The sequence below is a fragment of the Falco biarmicus genome, chromosome 1 (genome assembly GCF_023638135.1).
Source record: "Falco biarmicus isolate bFalBia1 chromosome 1, bFalBia1.pri, whole genome shotgun sequence".
NCBI lineage: Eukaryota > Metazoa > Chordata > Aves > Falconiformes > Falconidae > Falco > Falco biarmicus.
The window spans coordinates 73,634,281-73,657,571 of NC_079288.1; the positions used below are offsets into that span (position 1 = coordinate 73,634,281).

General features: G+C 39.8%; 1 long non-coding RNA gene across 2 annotated transcripts in view; it reads right to left on the reverse strand.

Annotated features, from left to right (window-relative positions):
* The window catches only part of LOC130143955 (uncharacterized), a 46,984-nt gene that overhangs the window by 5,747 nt on the left and 17,946 nt on the right, over positions 1-23,291 (reverse strand). For both annotated transcript variants that reach the window (XR_008819944.1, XR_008819943.1), the window contains 2 exons: positions 20,141-20,254; positions 533-585 (listed from right to left, as the gene is read on the reverse strand). This is a non-coding gene — a long non-coding RNA (uncharacterized LOC130143955). The remainder of the gene's footprint in view (positions 1-532; positions 586-20,140; positions 20,255-23,291) is intronic.

Here is a 23,291-nt window from a genome sequence, read left to right on the forward strand (position 1 = left end):
GGCAGGAAGCTTTTCACAATGTGCCCACAGCACGTTGCTTCTTCAGTGCTCACCAGCTTCCACTGTAATCTGCAATTGTTCTTACACAGGCTGACATTCAGGTCCATCTGTATTTTCCATGCCTGTTAAATACCTTTGATCCTCAATGACCCTGAATGGATTTGTCTCCCCTAACTTCAGAGGTCTGAAATTAAGCCTTTTGTCTACACTCCCTGTCTGTGCTCTGTCCTTTGTCAGATAGATCCCTCTAGAGGGGTATTCAGGTCACTTATCTCAGGCCTCTGTTTTAGAATTAGATTAATTGCTGCCCATGAATGCCTTTCCCTCTTCGTTGATGAGGTGACTGGCTTAGATACACAGGTTTCTGATAGCTAAACTTAGGAGAGAGGACTCCCATGCTGGGTGCCTTCCAAAAGTCAACCAAAACAAAAAAACAAACAACCCCAACCAAACCCTACCTTGAATTTGCACACTGTTACAAGTGTTAGAAAATTATGTAAAACATTGGCATGGGCCCGCGTTCCCATATTACCTTAGCTCCTGATTCTGCAGTACTGAAATCAATACAGGCTCCATGCAGAATTTCTAAAGGAAAAGATACAATATCATTATTTATTTTTCAGGATTAATTGGAGACACGTACCCCAAGTGTCTGAGCAAACCCTCTGGAACTGACCTTCTGCCAGCCCCTTCAGCATCTGCTGTCTGTGACCATAACCCCAGAGAATGTGCCCTGCCTGTAGGCTCAGAAAGCTTAGTTCAGCCATTAGAACCACATTCAGATTTCAAAACCCCTCAGAGCTGAGAGCACACGTCTGCAGACTTAGGTGAGACCCATTTCTGTTTGTCATGTCATCAGTAAACTAGAGCTGAAAGACACTGCCTCCCATTGCCCCTCAGCAAGACCAGGCAGCAACCCTGTGCAGCTCTACAACCTCCCCACCCTGCTACCTGCCAGTACCCACCCTGAGAGATCACAGCCCATTAAATCAACATTTCTCAGGGCAGCGTCTCACATGTCATAAACAGAATATCTGGGTTTCTAAAAAAAAAAAAAAAAAAAAAAAAACCAAAAACAAATCAACTTGCTTCACTACTGAAGTCATAGAAAATCAAGGAAGACAAAAAATGGCATCTTGCCAAGCTGTCAGTTCCCTTCTCAGTTTGTTCCCAAGCTTTTTTCTTTTGGCAAGAACACAACCCTCTGCTGCAGTGATCCCTGCAGAAAATTTAAGTAATCACCCTGATAGTTTGCTAGACTAAATTTTGCTGGATATGCATACAAGAACGTGAAAAACTATTTTTGTGCAACAAATCTTGTTCCGTTCTAACTCAACAACAGAGAGGAGGGTAGAGCAATGGGGGAAAACTCACTGTTGTGGGAGAGGCAAGGGGTCTCATTAATTTTGCTTACACCAGTATAATGCAGCTGCCTTCTCTGCTAGCTTTAATGCAGCTCCTTCTAATTTACATTGGTGTAAGTGAAATCAAATAAAACCCATTACGTCCCTGAACCCCAGTAGACGATCAATGTAATGCAGACTTTTACAACCCCAATTTCTTTCTGTAATAGCAAAGGAACAATACGGGTTTACAGAAGGGCCAGGCTAAATATAAACCTCCGCTCTCTTCTCAGGCTGCAATCAGAAGAATCTAAATGGCCATTTGAGTGTGAAGACTAAGGTCAAGAAGGACAAAAAAAGATCAAGCGAGAGCATGGGAGCTGAACCTGGAGATAATCTTGAAACTGAAAAATGCTCCATTCACAGAAGATCAGCTACCAATTACGCAAAGATACAGAAAATCAGAACATTAATTAAGATTATTTTATTACTTCATTAATAACGAAGTAGAATTGAGTTATAACAAGTTAGAATGTGAAGATGATTTCCTTGTATTGTTAAACGTACTTGTTTCAATTTTATTGCTTCAGAGTTGCAGTATAAAATGTATTTCAAAAAGAAGAGATACATTTGTATTAATTATAGGATAGGGCACACTCAAAGCACTTTTTTACATAATGCACTCCTCAGATTTGTTTCAGCATCTCTCCTCTCTGCTTATTTTTGTCTAGTTCTCCTTTCCTAGCTTTCCTACTTTCACTGTGAGTCGGCAAAATCCCCACCATTTACAGTGCCAAAACCTCCACTGCAGCTCTGCAAGTTAAAACAGTCTGTCTGCAACTCCCTATTTCAGCACTTTTCTGATCTCCTCAGAAAAAAATTTAGTCAGATGGATTCTTGGCTGGAGAATCTGAAACAGAACTCGGGATACCTCCATGGGCTTCAGTGCAGCTGACTGTCAAGTTTACCCTAGATCATAATTGCCATTCTCTTTCCCTCCTCATTCCTACCTTCTTTGGTAATTTTTCACTTTGCTGCTCTATTTCATGCAAGAAGTGTTGTGGGGACACTGTATGAAATAAATGATGTAAAACAAATTATATACTAAACAGTCAAGAGAGTGACAATGCCCTTCCTTCCATACATACTCCTGAGTCAGTGAAAGTGGCTATCATACAGAACATTCAGAAGTCAGCTCTCTAATGCAATAGCAGTTCACTTGTGTTGACAGACAGAGATCCAGCGTTCTGGGGCTGGGAGTGACTTGTCTTACATTATGAATTGTAATGAGATGAAGGTCTCTTACAAGTAGGGACTTTCACGGACAGCTTGGAGTGTCTTTTTTGACAATGCAGCACAGAAGCATCCTAGATTAAGTGCTCTGCCCCAGCACAACAGCCTGGGAGACAAGTAAGGGAAGAAGGTACCTCAGATAACGAAAGGGTGGTAGCATTGCCCATGGTCCCCTCAGTCCACAATTCCACCTACACAAATAAAGAGGGGAAAATCCACCTCCCCAATGATGAGATCCTCCCCAGTGACGAGATCCAAGCACTCTGAGCAAAGAGATTTCCTCATTCTCAGTTGTGAATATCTTCTGAAGTGAAATGCTGTCTACTCTCGCAGTCTTCTGCTTCAGCCTTTGCATTTCATTGCAGATATTGAAATCACCATTCTGTTTTGACAGTCAAAGATGCTCTAATCAATATCACTGGAAATGTCATTTAACTTTTCACTTGGACAAAAGGTGATGCTGACATTCTACTTTTCCAGAGTTTCCCAGCAGAACATTTAATCTCTCTGCCCTTGCAGATATTTAAGGAACCATTCACAAGATAACACTGCATTGTGACAGCCAGCAGGGACTTTCTCACAGACAGCATTTTGCCTACAGGGACCACAGAAAACATCTGGATTCAGACAGAAAATAATAATAAAAAGGAACACATTATTGTTATTCTTCAGTATCACTCAGTGATATATTATTATTCCTGCCTATTGGAAACAATGCTGTTGTGTTTTCAAAGCAAAATGAGTGTGACCTATGAATCTGACAATGAGAAACTGTGCTGGTAGAAGCATATGAATAAGATTTACATGTTGCTGAATGCAGACAACCTCTTGCCATCGCTATTAGGTTACTCTTCATGTTTCTTGTCCCTTTGGAGGGAATGTGAATGTACTCTACGGATGTGCTATCAGATTCAGGGGTCAACAGGGATGGCAGTCACTGGCAGCTATAGCTAAGGAGCTCTGGCGTAAGCCTCAGAGGAAAGCTGTTTGCTTTGCAGAGCAGTAGGAAGAGATACAGGGGTTAAATAGCAGAGATCAGTGGGACCCTAGTGAAGATGCTTTGGTCGGTCAGGTGTGGGCACCGCAGAAAGCAAAATAAATTAAACTCCTCCAGCTGGAAAATAAATATGAAACAGCAAGTGAATTTGTGCACTTCATGACTGAGTGAGCAAAGCTTAATTCTCTAATTATTACCTCTATTCTACCCACTGAGATAAAAAGCAAGTTAGGAGAGATAATCAGGTTCTAAAATACTGTGCCCTCTTGAATCCAGCCCAAATGTAACAGTCAGCAGTCACTCCAAAACTGATGTAGTCTCCTGAAAGATCTATAATAATACAATATTTTCTATTTTGCAATTTTGTATGTCAGTAGCAAGTGAAGAAAAGCTTCATTCTTATTTATTTTTTAGCTCACTTTTCATTGCTTATTCAAATGGTTGAATTGCAGAATCACGCATCTATTGCACAAAAGTCTGGCTAAGTATTGTGCATTACATTATTCTAAATATTCACACTCTTCTAATTTAATAGAAATTCTGCTAATACCACCCAGATGTCATCTTGCATTCACAGTCTTTAGTTACGTCAATGCCGTATCATGTTAGGATTGATCATAAAATTCCCTGGTTTCACAAAGGCACTCTGCATGTAGGTACTCTACAACAAAAAAGAAGGGGGGGAGGTTCTTTTTAGTTTGCAATGTGAAAAGAATAAAAGATATCAATAGAATACTTCAAAATGCTACTTGCAGTCAGATTAGGTGTTAATTATCCCATGACCCTTAAGAGTGCCTGATAGCTAAATAACACTCTAATCATTTGTTTCAGCGCTTCAAGATTAAATTTTATGCATTCAATACCTGCACTAGATAAAAGCAAAAAAATGGAAAGAGATTTGATTTGGGTTCATACAATTAAGAAGGGTATCAAGGAAGCTGATCAGTTCCTCCTTCTTATCTTGTCCCTTTCTTCATGAAAAATAAAAGAGCAGTTAAGAAATAAAAGTCTGACTGAATAGCATCTAAACTTAACACAAAGAGGAAGACAAGCAAGTTCACGCAGGAGACAGGCAGCCTGCAGTTAGCTACCACAGGCAGCCAGGCAGCCAGGCAGCAAGGCAGCTGGCGGAGCTCAGTTTGGAAGAGGTGACGCTATTCCAAGCGCAAACCAACTTTCTACCACAGCAGATCCTTTTCAAAAAATGGTTGTTACCATGTGTTGTGTGTAGGGAGAGGGAACAAGGGAGGGAAATGTATAGCCTTAATATCCATAGATGACTGGCAGAATTATTGTCACTCTTCCAGGCAATGGCCGTATAAAGGGGACAGTGTCCCCAGCTTCCCCAGCAAAGCTGTGCTAATTACTGGTGCTCAGAGCAGCACAAGGAGCTTATTGGTGGGCTTCCTGTAGGAAGAATGAAGTCTGAAATGGCTTTATGAGCACAACAGAAATGGATCTGTGGAACAGATCGCTCAGTGCTGCACAATGCACATCTCGGTGTTTGACTTCAATGAGCTCTTAGGCTAACCCTGTAGCTTGGGCTCTAGGATGAGAATGGGCAGGGCATGCTTCAGGAGAGCACCTCCCCGGTCAGTCTCGTTTCAAAGGAACCCATTTTGCTGCCTCAAGGCTGCTCTGTGATACTAATTAAAATGTATGAAGTAGGAACAACTGGGAAAAGCAAGGTGAAAAGATGCATAGGTTCCAGGATAAGCATCTTTTTTTTTTTTTTTTTTAAGTATTAATTAACCCAAATGGCCAAATAAATGTTCATGAGTTACTTAGTGCAATGCTCAGTAGGAGATACCTCCCATATATTCTCCCCGGCACAATAAGAAAGCTGGTTTTAATTTCATCTTGTTGATCCATGCTGCTGCCCAGAGGCCTCCAGCTCCGAGCTATGGGCACTGCTGTGTGGAGATACGGACATTTTCAGAGCAACCTACCAAACAGAGTGTCAGAAGTAAAATACAGAGGAAAACAGCACAATGCCGACCATCAGCTCACCCAGTTAGTGAGAGCTATGGAGGCTTCTTCTATTGCCTGGGATAACAATCCATAAGCCTGGAGCTAAATGTTTCTACCCCATTTGCAAAAAGAAAAGCAAGGGAGGTTCCATCTCACAGGATCTGATAATCCAATTAGAGCATCCCTGCAATGTCAAAGAGCCAGGTTCAAACCACTCTTCTGGATGATTTGATTTTTGCCTCTTCTATGCAGGGGATCCCTCCTGGGGGAGCTATTCATTGTGCACACAGCATTAAACATTTAGCAGGGACTGAGACCTCAGCTTCCTAGATCTCAGCTGAGTGCACTTACCAGAGGGGTATAGACTAAGTCAGACCAATTAGTATTTAACTTAGAATTGACCTGAATTGAAGCTAGCCGAACCACTCCAACAGGAGGAATACCCATGGAGAACAGCTGATAGTCATTTATCTGGCACAGAGACAACAAAGCCTGCTTTGAAAATAGAAATTCAAGTCAGGATTTCCCCTTTCCCACAAAGCACTATGTCATTTTGGGCACCAAGGACTGTAACCCGTAGGTTACAGGTGAACTTTTCATCCCTAATGACTTGGGTCACATTGTTAAAAAGTGTGTGGGACTGGCTATTCTGAGAAGACAGCTCCAGGCCTGCGTGACTGGGGATGGGCTCCAGGTGAGGCAATGGAGTATCTGCACCCAAGTGCACCCTCCCACATTTTGGGTGAATGTGTGCAGTCCAGACCTGTCCGCTGCTCGACAAATAAATGGAACAAATGAAATGGACAAAAATCAGATTCTTGCCTCAGTAATGATACAATTCCCCAAGGTTTCTGATGCTGTCAGTCATTTCAAGATTACAGATTTTCAGGACAAAGCAGGCGGACAAATATGACATTAGTGTAAAAACGTCAGTATCTGCTGGCTGCTGTATTGTTGCAGTGACAGATACACGTTTCTGCCATAAGAGTTACAGAAGCAGACAGGTCGCACTGACAGGACAATACATATATTCTGTGGGAGAAGCTATCAGTGCCAAAAAAATGGTCCTGCTATTTCTTTACATGTGAGTGATTACACAGATAATCTTGTGCCTCTTTGAATCACAGTTTAGAGGTCCTCACTGAATCATTTAATCTCAGCAGGCACTGTGTTGTTCTAGCATCCTGATGGGCATTTTCTCCCCGGCATATGTTGAAATTCCAATTTGTCCCTGCCCTGTGCCAAAAAAATTATCTAGATTATGAACTGGAGCTGTTTCTTTGCTATTATCAGCTGACATTTGAGGCATGTTAAGAATTTTCATTGTACGGTGTATAACCAATGCACTCACGTCAGCTCTGCAGTGGAGACAAAACTGTTCTGAAAAAAATACCATTTCCCCAAAGATTTGCCATAAAAACATAAACTTTCTACTAAATTTACAAGAGGTTTTATTCTAACGTTTAACATTTTAACATATGCTTTTCCATTTCTCTTCTAACTTTGGAGAGAAAATGAGGAAATCACAGAAGGCTGCTGCTTCGGAAACCGTGAAATCTCAGCAGCTTAAAGAAAGAGCTTTGCTGGGTGACATATTCAGCTTCATTTCAGATGAAGAAGTCTGAAACAGCGTGGGACTTCTCTACGCTTCTGAGTGCTGCTCATTAAAACTTAGTATAAACTTCATCCCATTTTGAGATGCTTCTGTATTAGTGCTGACTGAGGTATTAAGAAGCTGCAAAATCTGCCATATAAAATTTTGAGTAATATAAACTACTAACAGAGAAAATCTTGCTTGAATGTAACATTCAGATTACAAAAAAAAAAATGCTTAAAAACCAAGAAATAGCAAATTTATGGTAAAACATCATCCATTAATTCTCTTCCATTTGCTCAGTTATATGGATTATAACACAGGATTTCTCTGCCTGTTATTTTATTCCATCTTTATTCCCATTGATTTTTATAAAATAAGAGCATTACAGCAAATTATCTGTAATCATAAGACTACCTATTTTTTCCCTCAAATAAAATATTATAATCCCATAAATACAGCTGGGCATGCACTACATGCACTGGATTTCTCTTGTACAGAAAACTCTTTAATTAAAAAAATCCTAATCCAAGATGGAATGGAAACCAAAAAGATAAGAGAAATTAAATTCTGAAAGAAAATCAAATGGCATGGGCCTTTTAGCATTAAAATGAAACTCTTTTATCTGGAGTTTGACTTGCTGCAGGATGTTGCAGTTGCTAGAAATCCATATGAGTGCAAAATGCATTTCAAGACATTCACACAGGAAGAATCTCTTAAGATCCATTCAACACAGAGATCCCTGCCCTGCCTCACAAGGTTTCTGAGCAGAAAAATCTTGAATGCTACTAAAATGTTCTGTGAAAGTGTTTCCTGGAAGTGGAACGGTTAAATTTTTCCCTAGATATCTGATATCACTACTGTCAGAGACAAGACACAATGATCCAGCATTCCTAGGTGGGGGCATTTCCTTGGAACCAGTAATGCTGGTCTACCCTATCTTTCTGTTCATTAAATTAAAATAATTAGGGGGAAAAATCAATCAAAACATAGAAGTGAGGTGTTCTGTCCCGAAAAGAACAGAACACTCCCTTCTCATTTAGCTTTCCAGAGCAGAACAACCAAGCACTTTCCAAAGTAAAAGGGTTACACCAGAAAACACCTTACACCCAATGGTCTCCATCAATCAGTTTGATGCCTAAACCTAGCAAGTAGCAATACAGAAACTCTTGGAGCAAGACAAAAATTAACAATTTTGTTCGTACTGGACTGGATTTCCTTTGACCAATGTTTGTAAATGACCAGAAATGACATAGAAAGAGAGCAAATTGCAAAACTTCACAAATAAATCTTACATGCTAGGGCCAAACTTAAAACTAGTCATAGGTCTTTCCAGAAAAAAATGCCCAAATTAAGACTCTACTTTCATTGTTAGTCTCTCAATGATGTGGTCTAGTTTTGCTAAGGTGCTGTAGCTGCCGTTCATCTGCACATCCATTCTGAAAGATGAAAATAGAGGCCATGGATAAAAGTATGTGCAGATTTTTCAGTAGATGATTACAGTTACTATTAGGAAAAAATACTACTCTCTATTAGGAAAAAAAAATAATACATTAAAAAAAAAAAAAAGGAAACAATGGAAATAAGATTTATCTGAAAGGTCTTAGAGTATTAAAGCTAGGATGCTGTAAGCACCCTAAATGGAGAAACAATTTGAAGAGTTTTCATTTCATTCTTAATACTTTTAGTCATGTGTGCTCTGTGGAAGATGTCAGTGTTTTGGGGTCTCTAGCATTATGCTTTAGTCATTATTGGTGAGTGTTTACAGTCCTCCAGGTGGAAATAAAATGTTAAATAGCCAGCACCATTGTCACATCATGGGATAAGATATTTTCCATCTCCAGAATTCAAAAGCACTGCAAATGGGTAACAGCCCAACTTTCCACAGGCAGGAATTTAAGAACTTGCAAAATATGCAGGATTTTTTCATTGAAGAATAATGCCATTACAGCTAATGGAGAAACAGAATGATTTGTTAGAGCAATTGGGAAAATTATTTCAGCTATAAATGTTGAAGGAAAAGAACAGGAACTAATGAATGTAAAACTGTCTGTGCAGCTATAGAGTTGTGCTATTGGGCTGGCCCCAGCAAATGCGATCTTCAAGAGAAAAATTTACACTCAGTTGCCCAAATATTTTCCCCCAGCAGATGATGATGAAAGAATAAAAATTAATCAAGTTGCAATCAAAATGTTGCTCAAATGTCCACCTTAAAGAGTTCCTACTGGAAAATGAAAGAACAAAACAAAATAAAGTGGATTTCCATTTCAGCCCTAGCTGCCAAACTGACCATGGGCTTGTTCTACAGGCTGTTTCAGATAAAATGTGGTTTTAAAAGCCTGTAAGAGAGGAACAGGCATACAGGATTCCTTTCCTTTATGTGAGCACCATCTGACCATGCTGGTGCAGCTCTTCTACTTCTGACTTGATTAATATTTAATTAATGTACATAGCTTCAAAGATGAGGGTGAAGAAAGGTTATCTCCAACACTGAGATGGAGAACTTATCCCCTCTCCCCACTCCCCTCCAAATCCAAAAGAACCCTGGGGGTTTGGTATCTCTGCCCTGGCACAGGAGACAGGGTGCTGGGCCTCCTCATCAGGAACACCCTGGGCACTGGGTGAATGCAGTGATATGTCAGTTTGCACTCACAAGAAAATTCAGAAACCAGGATGATCTCAGGTTTTTGGGCTCTGGAGGCAATTGACAAGTCTGAAGAACACGGTGTAATGCCTCATAGAGTAGGTAGTTGGAAATGCTTTTTCAGGCTTAAAAAAAATGTTATACTCTAAAGAAGGAAAAAAAATGGTTTATTTTTGCAGCCAAGCCTTACACATCAGGAAGAAAATAAATTAGCAATGGACATTTTACACTCTTGTGGGTGAATCCCCCATGTATGAAGCACCCACAAATAAAAGCTTCACATCCATTTTAAACTTCACTTTTTTAGGTGCTGAAACTTACTGAAGCAAAAATACAGCAATGAACTAAAGTAGAAGGAAGCAGACTGAAGTTGTTAAGGGACTAACAGCATGGCCATTGCCTAAGGACAGAAATAGCTGATGGATGATACCACAACAGCCAACAGACAAATCCTCATTACAATTGTAAATTTTGTGTCCCAGACAATTTACTCTCTTCACTATCATCCCTACACTCACTTTTTGCAGCAGCTGCACTACCACCTTTCAGCGCTGGCACAGTTTGCTTATCCTGTATCGCTGGCATAGACCATAAGCTCCAAGATTGCCACTGTCAAAGTAAAATGATGGTTCTGGAGGAACATCGTGGCAGAGGGACCAGAAGTAATGTCCAGGTGTGCACTGGCCAGCCTACAGCTGACAAGAAAGGCTGCCTAGTGGGGGATTTTTCTGGGGAAAATAAACAGCAGAAGAGAGCACCTGCCCATGAGCAGATACAGCGTACAGTCCACATTGCATGGTGGAGAGAGGATGCACAGCCACAGTGTGGCTGGACTGTACTCTTGTATCCTTGGTTCACAGGAAAAAGAAGTCTTCAAAAGAATACAGTAGCATTTGAGCAGAAAACTGATGGAAAAATCAGGCACTCAGAAAAAAACACAATTAAGTTTGACCAAAAAAAATATCCTCTTGCCTGTTGATGTGATATGGAGAAATAGTGTGAAATGGGGACAATGTACACCGACTGTGATTGTATATGTCTGCCCAGGAATGTGGGTACGGTGACTAGTCATGGGTGCGGTGTCTGGTCACACGGGCACACAGCTTTGAGGAGACGCCTGCCCTTCTTCCTCTAACAAAGGGGCTATTTAAAAAAGAAAGAGAAAAGGATGAGAGATATTCCAATGCTATCTAGAGGGAGGGAGTGCTAAGTCTCCTTGCTGGAGAAGATGGGATGGCCACAAGAACATGAATCACCTACAAACCTGCAAGACCACCACATTCCAGGCAAAGGACTGATAAGCTAATTAACATACGAAGCGGGGTTTAGGTAACGAATATGTATAGGCGTTAATTGAATATTCATTTGTTTTATTGTATAAATGTGAGATGGTTCCTCACTTCGGGCATGCACGCTTGTGGAGGAGCAATCCACCGTGCATCTGCGCGCAATAAACATACCTACTTTATAACTTTCGAGTTACAGAGTCTAATTCCGCACGTCAGATGCATAAAAATATGTGGTCGCATGCTCTTCTCCACCCAGCACTTTTTTTACATATGGTCACATAATTACAGACTGTATCATAAAGCACACCCAAAAGTATGTCCAGGCAATCTTTACTCCTCCTTCCCTAAGCATCTGGTGGGTTTATTTGCAACCTATAGAATGCTTTTTATATGTAGATTGGTGTGGCTCACATTACAAATAGGTGAAACAATATAACATGCAGAGCTAACTTCCAGTCTGCTGTAAACTCACTGGAGTCACTAGACTAACACAAGTTGCAAACGCGGTCTGCATATAAAAAAAGAATGGTTTTTTTGCAACTCATGTATATTCCATAAAGCACGGAGACAGACCAGCTCTATGGAATCAACTTACCTTACCTTCCCTTAAAAGTAAAGTGGTGATGGTAACTATCTAGCTGCTTGATTAATGAAAATAGTCTTCAGTGTGAAGCCTATGACTAACATTTTCAATAGATCTCTCTTTATTGATAAATTATCATATATCTCCAAGCATGCTATAATTAGGTAATAGGGCAGAGCTGTAAATCTAATTCAATTTTTATTGATGTACCTCAGCTTTATATCCCATCTTGCAGGGCCACTAGAAAACCAAATGGTTGTTTTTATACCTGTCTAATTTCAGAGAAATACATCCACTGCACTCATAGAAATCTTCTGGCTACAAGCTATGGCTGAGTGCATTAAAGAGGGAAGCAATTACTCTTGGACCATTTTTTACTTCTTCACCTCTTTCTGTTTGTTATGTCTTCTAAGCTCACACGAAATAGAGACAAAATGGGAAGGTACTTTCTCATCGCTTAGATGTTGCTGCCTGAGCTTCTGTTTCCAAATTTGATTGAGCTTGGATTCCGCTCACCTATAAATTCATTGATATGTTGAATCTGCCTGAAACACAGAGAAGTGTCTGTGAAAGAATGGCCCATCTCAGGTTACTGACGTCCTGAACAAAAAAGTATCGACTTCCCTGTTCCAGCTGGAAGGATTGAGTCTCCATTTTTTGTTTGGGGTTATTAGCCCTTGGTTTATAAGAAGTGCTGCAGTTTGCTCATGTGCTCAGCCAGGTAACCTGAAAAGAATTAAAATTCATCACTGGGATCTAATTATCTCATTCTGCATGTCATTTTGCACAGTTCAGGAGGAGCAAAAAATAAAATAAATAAAGGTTATAAAAATTTGCACATTGGAATAGAAAAGTTACTGATCCAGACACCCCTCAATTCATTTCACATAGAAGCAGCAATGACCTGAATAATTTTAAAGGTGAAATTCAAAGATGAAGTAAACTTTTGACTAATCATAGCTTTACGTATTGCCCCAAACCATGAATCAAAGTGTGTTTGACATTCAGGTTCCCCCTCCCAATGGCAGAGTTTCAACTAACAAACATTTTCTTCATTACTCTCCATGGTTCTTTTGCCTTTTTCTGTGCTGGCCTCTGCCCACAGCCTAATCATCTCCCCAGGTTGCTCTGTGGCTAATTAGGGTCAGCCACTTAGGTAATGTAAAATGATTTATTCTGCAGACTTGGAAGAAGCCAAGACAATGCCACACACCCACCAGCTGAGAACCTGGGCACCCTGTACATCTATTTTTCTCAAGCACTGGGCTCCTGTAGCTACCAAGATTCTTGGGTAGTAAGTTCCAAGGGAAATGTCAAATTCAGTTTGACTGTATTAGCTTCTCAAATGTTACAATATATTGGTATTTCCTTACAATGGCAGATTTCCAAAATTTAATTTCTGAATGACTAAGTTCCTTCTGAGAATTGGATGGAAATAAGTTTTATCTCTTGTATGAGTGCAGAGAGGTGATTTTAGTCACCAAATATTTAACTTTTCCTTCATATGACAGTAAGCAAGCTGAAGACTTCTTGATAAAACTGGATTTCTTTAACAATCTATAGTCAGTCTGCTATTATTTCACTTCAAGTATTGATTTGTTTCTTTTTCTGAGTTGCCTGTTGTCTTTCGACTATTCTTTGCCTATTGCTTTTTGGGAGTCTTGTATATTTTTTCCACCAAACAGTTAAGTCTAAGGGCTGATTTACAGATAAGTCAGACTCTTTAAAAGCTGTGGCTGTTGGCCATCAAGCTGTCTTTCTCAGAGCCACTAAAATTGTGTTCCATTCTGTTGCTATGTCTAACTGCTTGTGCACTGAAATATATGCTCCTTAAGTTATGAGATGTCAGAAGTCATCAAAGAAAAGGATTATAGGTATTAATAAGAAGCTGCTGACAAGATGGTCATTGGCAGAAAAAAAAAAAAATCACCCTCTCATATAAGACATAGGAGACTGGGATTTTACTTGCTGGATAGAAAGGCATATTATAGATAGGAAATAATTTTTATTTGCCATTTTATGATCTGGATTCTATTATTTCAAGACTTGTAAACTGATAAACAATAGCAATAAGAGAGGTCTAGGCATTCTGAGTAATACTGCAGTGCTTATGTTACGCTTTCTTAGTTTGCAGGAATGTATGTTCTGCTTTCATCACAAGGTAAATCTCAGCCTTTGCCTAATTTATGGAAAGATAAAACCATCACTGGTTAGAACCAGCAAGCTTTTTCAGAGAAGAACACAATAAATCCACAAAACTCCATATTTCTCAATTGACAGTACTAGATCATTTGAAAAAAAATGGCTGTTTCCATATGGTCAGCATCTGTTATGCTCCATGTCACTACAGAACATGTAAGATTTTTTCCTCTAGCATTTGCTAAATCTGACCCAATTTCATTTCAAAAATCAAGCAGATGCACATCTTAGATGAGAGAATCTTCTTTATACATGCTGTCAGAGAAACCTGTACTGATCGTCTCTTGTATTCAATACAGCTGAATAACTTGGCCCCTTCTACATGCGGATCCCAACTTTCTTTATTTCAGTTTGCAGGGGCACTGTCCTTTAATGAAAACCACTTTGGAATAGAAGATATTTTATACCCTTTACTTATTATTAGCTGATTTCATTGGCCAGTGACTGTGCAAAATACCTAAGAATTTCTTTGGTCAAGGACAGCTTGCTAAACTTGTGAGACAAACGAGATAATATGGGAAAACTGGCATGCCCAGGATCCCATGCTAGGTCAGGAGCAGCACTACCTCAGCCTGTCCCTATGTCCCAGCTCAGTCCTCCATCTCCTTGCCTAACATCTCTGCTGAGGTACAAGTAAGTGGCAAGCTTACAAGCCACAGTTACTGATCTTACATCTCTCAAAACCATGAGGCCTTTTTGTAATTTACTTGATTATCTTCACATGAAAGCTAATCACAGCAGTGAACAGTTCCTGTTTTACCCATTAGCATCATCTGATTTTCAAACTTCAAGCCTAACTTTTTGTCACTTCAAGTATCGTAAAGTTTCCCCTTTGATAAAATATGGGTGACAGAAATACATGTGAAATATGTCTGCTGTATTAGCAGACACAGCATATTTTTTGGCTTCAGTGAGTTCTCAGCATGGCAAAGCAGTAAATCCTTTGTTTATATGAAATGCATTTTCAACCAAAATGCCTTATTATCCTGTTTATTGGGTCACTTTCACCTCTTTTATACCATTGTTATCCCACTTTCCCCAGGGAATCACTGCTGATTTGAAGCAGTATTAGATAAAGACGAGGACATACCATACCTCAGAATAACTTCAGGTTTCCTCGATTTTGTGAAAGGTTGATTTAACGTTAGATCATCTCTTAAGATCTTTTCATAAAATTGAAGTTCTACTGAAATACCATGTTTTGAGATAATGACGTGCCTTAGAAGTCATGGATTATGTGTATCATGTAAGATATTAAACCTGTCAAGGTGTTGTTTTTAATATGTCTTTTAGTTAAGACCATATCTTGACATGAATTATTCCTAGCATAGCTTCTCACACACTGGTTCAGCAAGCAATCATCCACTACATCCATCATTTCTGTTTCTGTCTCACCATATGTCTCAGAGGGGGTGGAGAGGGGAAGTTTCCAGTTAATCATTTTTTTGCATTTGGTATGCAAATCACTTAAAACTGAATGATGTGGCAATTTCAAACAGTATTGTCCTAAGAAAGACTGAAGTTTTAGTACTAAGTTTGATAGGTTTACTGGGTGCGGGTTTTTTGCTTGCATTTTAACAAAATTTTACAGCTAGAAAAAATTCTCATGATAATCTCTAGCCTATTTCCTCCTCAGAGATATGTTTGCAAAAATTGGTTTTATATTATCTTAGCAAAAGGCTTCTGCTTGTAATATTTCAAACCTTCATCTGTCCTTGGCTGCCATGACATTCATCCATCTGACAAAACAGGAAAAAAAAGCACCAGCCGAGTGAATGCTACTTTAAGTAAATTCGTTAGACAGGCATAAAGGGTACTGTGCTCACTGAGACTGCATTGGCAGCCACATCCTTGAAGGTCTTGTGACTCCTACAGGCAACGGGTAACACAGGGCAGCAGGACTCATGACAGGACATTTGAACAATAGCGCTTTTGCTTCTAAGAACAATCTGTTTTCTTCAGCTGTGAATTAATCCACAGAACAGTGGCACTGCGTAGGTTGCTCTTGGCTCTCTGAAGATGCATATAATGAGATAAACAATGGTTTGTTAAGTTTTGGATTAATTTCCCAACCTCATGAAAAGCTCCATATACTGCTTCTCAATACTGGGAATTGTCCAGCCATAAATGCACATCAGTAAAGCACAGAAGGCTCGAATTTAGGCAACAGAGCAGAGCCTGAATAAAATCTTTGCACAAAACCAGCAAGGCACTGGGACCCGAATTTCTCAGTTGTATAAGCCAGATGTCTGTGCAGTCAGGCCTCAGCCAAACACAGAACAAGACGAAGATGTGGAGAAGGGACATTATGAATATCTATCCTTCCAAGTGTTTTCTGACAGGTCAGTGCTGCGCATAGACTACCAGGTAGTGTCTCAGGCTGCCTGCAGATAGTAGCAAGGATCCATGGAAGCTATCATCACCGACAACAACTGGTTTGAATTTCATACTTTCTCTGCAATTAAGACATATTTTATAAGCAGCTCTTTGTTTTGTGGGATCATCAGGTCAGCTTGGAGCTTAGCTCATGAGACAGATACAGCACCTTACTGAGCATGTTTTCATCTTTCCATTCAGCATGAAAAGCTTCATACTTCTAATAAGGGTTCCTCCTACACAGAGCATTTATGCACAATCCAATTAAACAAAAAGTGGAAACAAAGAACATAGGGTCAGATATTTTTTTATGTTATCCAATGATTTTCCCGCATGAAAGTGTGCAGATGTGTAAGAGCAGGTATGGCAGGCAGATTTCCTTCTGCCAGGTGACTATACAAACTACTAGATGATACAGTCATATTTCCTCTTGGTCCCTCTTTGATCTGTTGAATTTTGAAGGTTTTTCTGCACAGTGGAACAGCTTCAGTGAGAGAGATGATAGATGCTCTCTGTCCCCTCACACCCCACTCCAGCTCCTGTACCAGCATCGCAGCAGTTGGGCCTCTCGTATGGGGGAGAGGTGAGAGGTTTGGATTTGAACTTTCTCCAGCAGGGCAGGACAGAAATACAAATTTCACTGTATAATTAAATATATAAATATATATCAGGCAGCTGTGGAGTTTAGGTTTCCCCATATGTAACTGAGAACTGAGGAAACAACTTTGAAATTACAGTTTCAGTATATGCACTTTAGCTTTGCCTATATAATTTTTGCAGGAGATCCTTTCATTGTGTCCTGGAAAGCCATCCCAGTAATTCCTGAACTGCTACAAATGCTACATTCCTTGCTTTCAAGAGAGAAGTGGCTGTCTCTCAAGGTTCCTCGATATTACCAGTGACCAAATCTTTCAGCTAAGAGTATTTCTGTTATTCAGAAACAGGAGGTCTTGTGTCTGAGTGCCTGTGACAGCAATTCTGTCCAGCATAAAGTAGTTCTTTAGAGCTAAGCTGTGCCACTGTGCCCAGCAGTTGTTATATTTCCCTGGCACACTGACACTTTGAAGCTGGCCCTGAATGCTCCTGAGTGGCAGCCTGGAGATCCAAACCTCTGACTCTTGTTACCTTCTGTTTCACTGAAACATATTTGGCTGATGAACAGGTAGTCGATGCCCTCCACAGATACCTGCCTGGGTCCTCCCGCCTGTGGTCACTGAGGCACTAACAGTCTCGTTAGTAAGCCACGGCTCAAAAACCTCCGATCAAAACTTCTGCGGGTCATGAGACATGGGTCTCAAAGTATTTGCCTTTCAGGTGTACAGCAGGCAGATGCAAAGCAGCCTGAGGCAGAGGGGGTTTCTCCCACAGGATCCCTGTGCTATATGGAGGAGAAGGATGTACCATCTTTGTCGCAGATCAGTTGGAAAACTACTACCTTGCTTCTCTAAAAAAATGTGATTCTTTTTTACTTTACTGTTAGAGTAGCCTGTGGATGTGACCCAAAGCTTGATTCATCTTTTACAAAAGGATCAAAGAACCAGATATGGATGGAAAAGGTAGAACAGTCTTTGGCCAGGAACCTCAGCTGAGGAAGGCCTGTGGATGGCTCCATTTCACACCACTCCTAAGGGAAAAGGACACTTCTTTAGCTGAAAAAAAATGACTGCTCTCTCAAAACCATATATTTTGTTTTCCCAGGGTAACTGACAGACATTTTACAATGGCAATAAAGTTTTAATTTAAAGCATCAATGATGCAATCTTTCAAGAGGTAATGCTTGGTTTAGTCTCTGGCAGCTCTTTGGTCCAAATCTCTTGGTCTTCACTTTTCATGGGTCATTAATGAAGAGATGAACTGCAGAAGAGAAACTTGATCCATTAAATCCATGCCATCAGTTCTTTTGTCCTCTTTATCAATCGTACCCCAATCCAGGTAGTGACTAGAATTTTCCATAAACACCTACTGCTTGTTCCATTTTTCTTTCCTCTTCAGGCAATTGTTATTTTAGTCTAAGCATAACTTTTGCCTACAAAACCTTGTAGGCATGGAGAGGAAACTTGCTACGCATACTGATATTTTATTGACTCATTTTATTTCTCAAAAAACGCTATGACTTTGCATAACTCTTGATCTGGAATGTATTGTTTTGTTGCCTAAAGAAACATTAATCATAAATTCAAGAAAGACAGGGGAACAGAAATAACAAAGATGAAACCAGTACAAGAAATGCATAAAACATTGGAAAGATGTAAACACATTCACAAAACATGCCTGTTAAATCCTAAGAATATCAATGATTTTATAGAAATAATTGCTTACATGCTAAAGCAAAATGTTTCTGATCATGACTGTTGTATTCTGTTTTGATAGCCCAAGATATTCTACTGTCTGAAGCATCTGAAGCATTGAAGTAATTTTCCTTTCAAGGTAAAAAGTAATATCAGATACATAAATAGAACTAACAATAAAGGCTTTTTCTACAAAAAAAAAAAAGAAAACTGTTAGAAAAATCTTGAGTAACTTATTTTAAAGAAAGACAATGAAACCAGATTTTCTTTTATTCTGAAAAAAAAATGCTATGAACATTTTTAGCATAAATAGATATTCATTTTAAAATCTCTTTACTTGACAAGCTATTTTCTTTGAAATATGAACCCAGAAAATTCTCAACCATTTCAGTATCTAAGATCCTAAAAGGTAATAACTTTTGCTTGGCGGCAGTTTCTCTGTGATAGCCATTTTGCTATGTTTAATACTGTGTGAGTTTCTTACGCTTGCTTATCACCTTAGAATTTGCAACTTATTTAACAATGTTAAGGAAGGACAAAAATTGTCTTCCAAATACAATAGAGGACACTAAAACACACAGACGTGGTCAAGCCAAAGCTTCAAAAACATCTACTCTATTTTGGATGCTTAGTTTTAATTCATCCAAGCTAAGCACAGGAAAGACAGAGGATCTGAAATTAATGGGTCTGTGTTAATGACTTTATCAAGGACATGGAGAAAACTGCAGAAGCATACAAGAATTTACTGCAGAAGCACACATGAAGTCTGCCTTCCCCTTCCCGCGACAGTGTGGTGGGAGGGTCAGTCAAAACTGTCACTCGTCCTTCCTCACCACCCTGACAGAGGGTAATTTATCCACACCAGTGGCAGAAGGAACCAACAGCTGTTATAAGGGACTGGTCAAAATGTCTCCGACCTTGTAAAAACTGTCCAGTCCCAGAATCTACTTAGAGGTTGTAAGGGACATGGTCCTTCTGGTGAAGGTCCCCTTTCCTACTGGGGCAGGAGGTCCTGGGCATCGGGTTGGGAGAAGCAGGACAGAATTGCTTGCAGAGCTGTGGTGGCTGACACCACCAGCATCCTGTTATGTGGCCAGAGTCATGAAGGATGCATGTAAGGCAGCAAAGGAAGAGTGGTGCCCGTTTTCTCTTCTGGTGTCTCTTCTGTATTCACACACTCCTGCCTGTATGTTTCAGCACCAGGTCCTTAAGTCCATCAGGTTTATCATTTAAATCTAGGGGGTCTAGCACTTTTACCCAGCACAGAGGAGTTCAGAAAATGCACACCAGAAAAATTTGCTTCCGATGTTAAGAAAAAGAAAGAGAAAAGGATTACAAAAGCAGTGAAAATGTAATCAAAGGATTTACCCATTCTCTACCTGTGTCACCTGTAGATTATTCGGATGGATTTTGGCTACAGGGAGTCAACTATTTTGACTGTGTGTACAGTAAGGACTGCACAAACAGGCAGAGTCTCCATTCAAATAATATAAACAACCTCTCATTTCCTTACATTACACAGCAGTACCACAGGTACATGACCCAGTTTGCTGCATAGCTTACCTGCTTCCATGCTTCATCCAACATTCTTCCTCTGTAGGAAATTGAGCCCACAGTCTTCTTCAGCCTACGGATCTTCCTCTCAGAGGCTGCCAACATCTCATCAGTTAAGTCAGGCTGCCAACCAAAAAACAGTACATTTCTTTCCTGAAGCTAAAGGCGGGGGGTGGGGGGGGTGGGGGGGGGTGGGAATCAGCAATGAAACTTAAATTATGTGGTTTATCCCATTTATTAACTGCTAAATTTCATTGTAAAGAAGTTTCTAGTCTGTATCACTGTTTCTTTTTTCCTTCTTCCCTACAAAGACATGAGTAATTCACATTCTATCTGATGTGGCACTGACCTGTAAAAACCACAATGAACGTCTTTAACAGAAAGAAGAGAAACACCAAATGAATGTATATTTGGTTTTGTCTCAGAATATGCACACACACAAACACACACACACACACACACACGGAGTTTTCAATGCTGCTTAACTAAAACAAACCTTCAGACCCCCAGCAGCAAAGAGACAGTCACTTCTCAGTAAGAATCCAAATGGATATTACAGAGCTGGACTACTTGTGCTTTTGAGATGTAAATATCAAAATTGCTTTTTGAAGAAGTAAAATGTAAAAGCAGTTAAAGTTCAGGATTCCATTTTTTTTCCTCTTCTTTTGATAAATGCATTTACATATTAATTTTCAGTGTTTTCAATTTTCTTCAGTGAAAGCCTGTATCTCTGGATGAAAAGCACAATAATAAAACATTCTCCACTCCATAATTTTCTTGTAATTCACAGAAATGATCTGAGGGCATATAGCTCACGACAATATATATTATAGTGTTCAGTGCAGAGAACTCAATTGTTAGGGCTGCAATTTCAAACATATGTATATTAATGAACTGGCCGTGGCTTCATTTTAAATTCCTATAGACTTTTTTGCTGACACAGAATCATCACCGCTGTAATCTTACAAATCTGCAAAGAGTGTCAGAACCATGCATGTTAGTCCATTTATTCAATCAATATACATGTCAATGCCAATTACCCTGCAGAAATCCATATAATAGTTCTAGGTTTTTAAAGTCTGTATGGCACCATAGATTGTGAAAGGAACAGAATGATGCAACGTGCCATGTCTTACATTATTTGGCAAAGCAGCTTGGCTTTATTTATAAGAAGAACATACTATAAATCCTATTCTGCCTTCGTTGTAATCAGTTCCCTTCCTGCACTCAAAATGATAAAGCAGATTTTGCTAATGTAAAAAAAAGGTCCAAACAAACACTGGAAATGTTATTGTCTTTATCCATAGCATGGGACAGATTTTAGGTACACACCTTAATCACTGGCTACTAGAAATTGAAGAAAAAATCATTGTAACTTGCCAAACAGACAACAGCATCTACAGTTAACAACTGTTCAATGCGGTACCCATTATAAAATGTAAGATTGGTGTGCAGAGCTATAAAAAACATACAGACGCTATTCTCAAAATAAAAATGGTACATCAATAAGTTGAGAAACCACAGGATAAGGCAAAATACATAGGAGGTCAACAAAAATCTGGTAGATAAAGCTCAGAAGAGAGGCTGAAAAACAGCACAGGATGGAGAATGCATTCAGCACTCTGACAAAGAATATAGAGACAGGCTGCAACTAATAACAGGCTTCCTTGGGGGAACCTGCGATTTCATCTTAGCATGGAGAGCTTGCCGCCGTAGGGAAGTGTCCCTCTGCCCATGCTAAGGAAGCCCAGGGAGCCATTTGAAGGCTTGCTCTTTGGGGAGGCTGCATTCTTCTTTATTGCAGATACTGCAATGGGGGCGGGGGGGGGGTCCTGCTTGCAGCAGACACCTTGCCCTGCTCACATTCATTTCTCTTTCCCTCTCTAAAGCTTTATTCCTCCCTGCCCAGGTTTGCAGAAGCTCCCACCAGCACTCCTTGCACCCAGTTTATTTATGTCTTCTGATCAAATTTCATTTTTCAGACTTGGTCAGCATTCTCCTCTCCACATGGCTGTCAGGTCTGTAATCCTATTTCAGTGCAGAGAGATGGGACTAAGGTGGGCCGATAGCCCTCCCTCCTTCAGCTCTGATGCTGCTGAAGGCATTTCCCACAGGTGTACTCCTCCACCTCCACATCATCCCATCTGGGGAGAAGAGAGTCTCTTTTAGAATAGGAGGTGAAAAAGCCTGGCCTTAGCAACCCAGTGACTGAAAGCTAGCTGTTTTGTGGAACTATGTCTAAGGACAAGCATCAGGAAGATCTATTTAAGCTAAAAGTTAGAACTAGCACTAACCAAGGCCGTAAAAGAGGCATGACCCCCATCATACTGGAAATGAGCACACACCAAAAAAAGGTTGGTCTAAAAGTCTAACTTTTTTTTAGGAGAGAAGTCAACAAACATAAGAATAAGATTATGTAATATTCTTCCTTGCTCAAATCTGGAGTGTCCCCAGACCTGATACAAATGATACAATTTCAAGCATGAACATCATATGAAGAGTAAAATACTTATAAACAAGAGGAAAGCATATTCACTTCTACAGTAATTATTCCTCATTATTTTTACATAATTATACATATTATTCTAAACATAATATATGTATATTTATTGACACAGTGACATTGTCAACATATTTTTCCTGAGAAAGTGTTTACTGAACTGGTGCTGAAATCTGAGTATTTTAGTGGAGTTAAATATGTTGCACTTGTTCACTCACAAGTTCATGTCCTTCACATTTTTGGAAACTTAGTCAAGATTGTCGTGTTCACTCATCCTAAATTTATTTGACCTTAATCCATGCTTGATGATGCACTGAGAAAGCCAAAAAGGGACATAACAGGCATAATAAGAGATGCGCCTCACGGCAGGGAGTAGTTTATTCTAATGATTATTTATAAAGCCCTTCAGTTCCCCAAGATGTGCTTTAGCAGTTGATTCTAGTTTTTTTCAGCATTTTAGAAGCTGTTCCTAATAATATGGCAGACTTTTCTAGCTGTTAGCATTGGTTAAGTTTCTGAATAATTTTGTACCAGTTGTGATACTAAGAGGAGATACTTGCCCCTAGTCACAGCCCGTACTGCCAAGGAAAGGGAACTTCACTGCCAAACACCTACTGCTAGTACAAGCAGGCAGTCAAGAAGCTCTCTGTTAAAACTCCC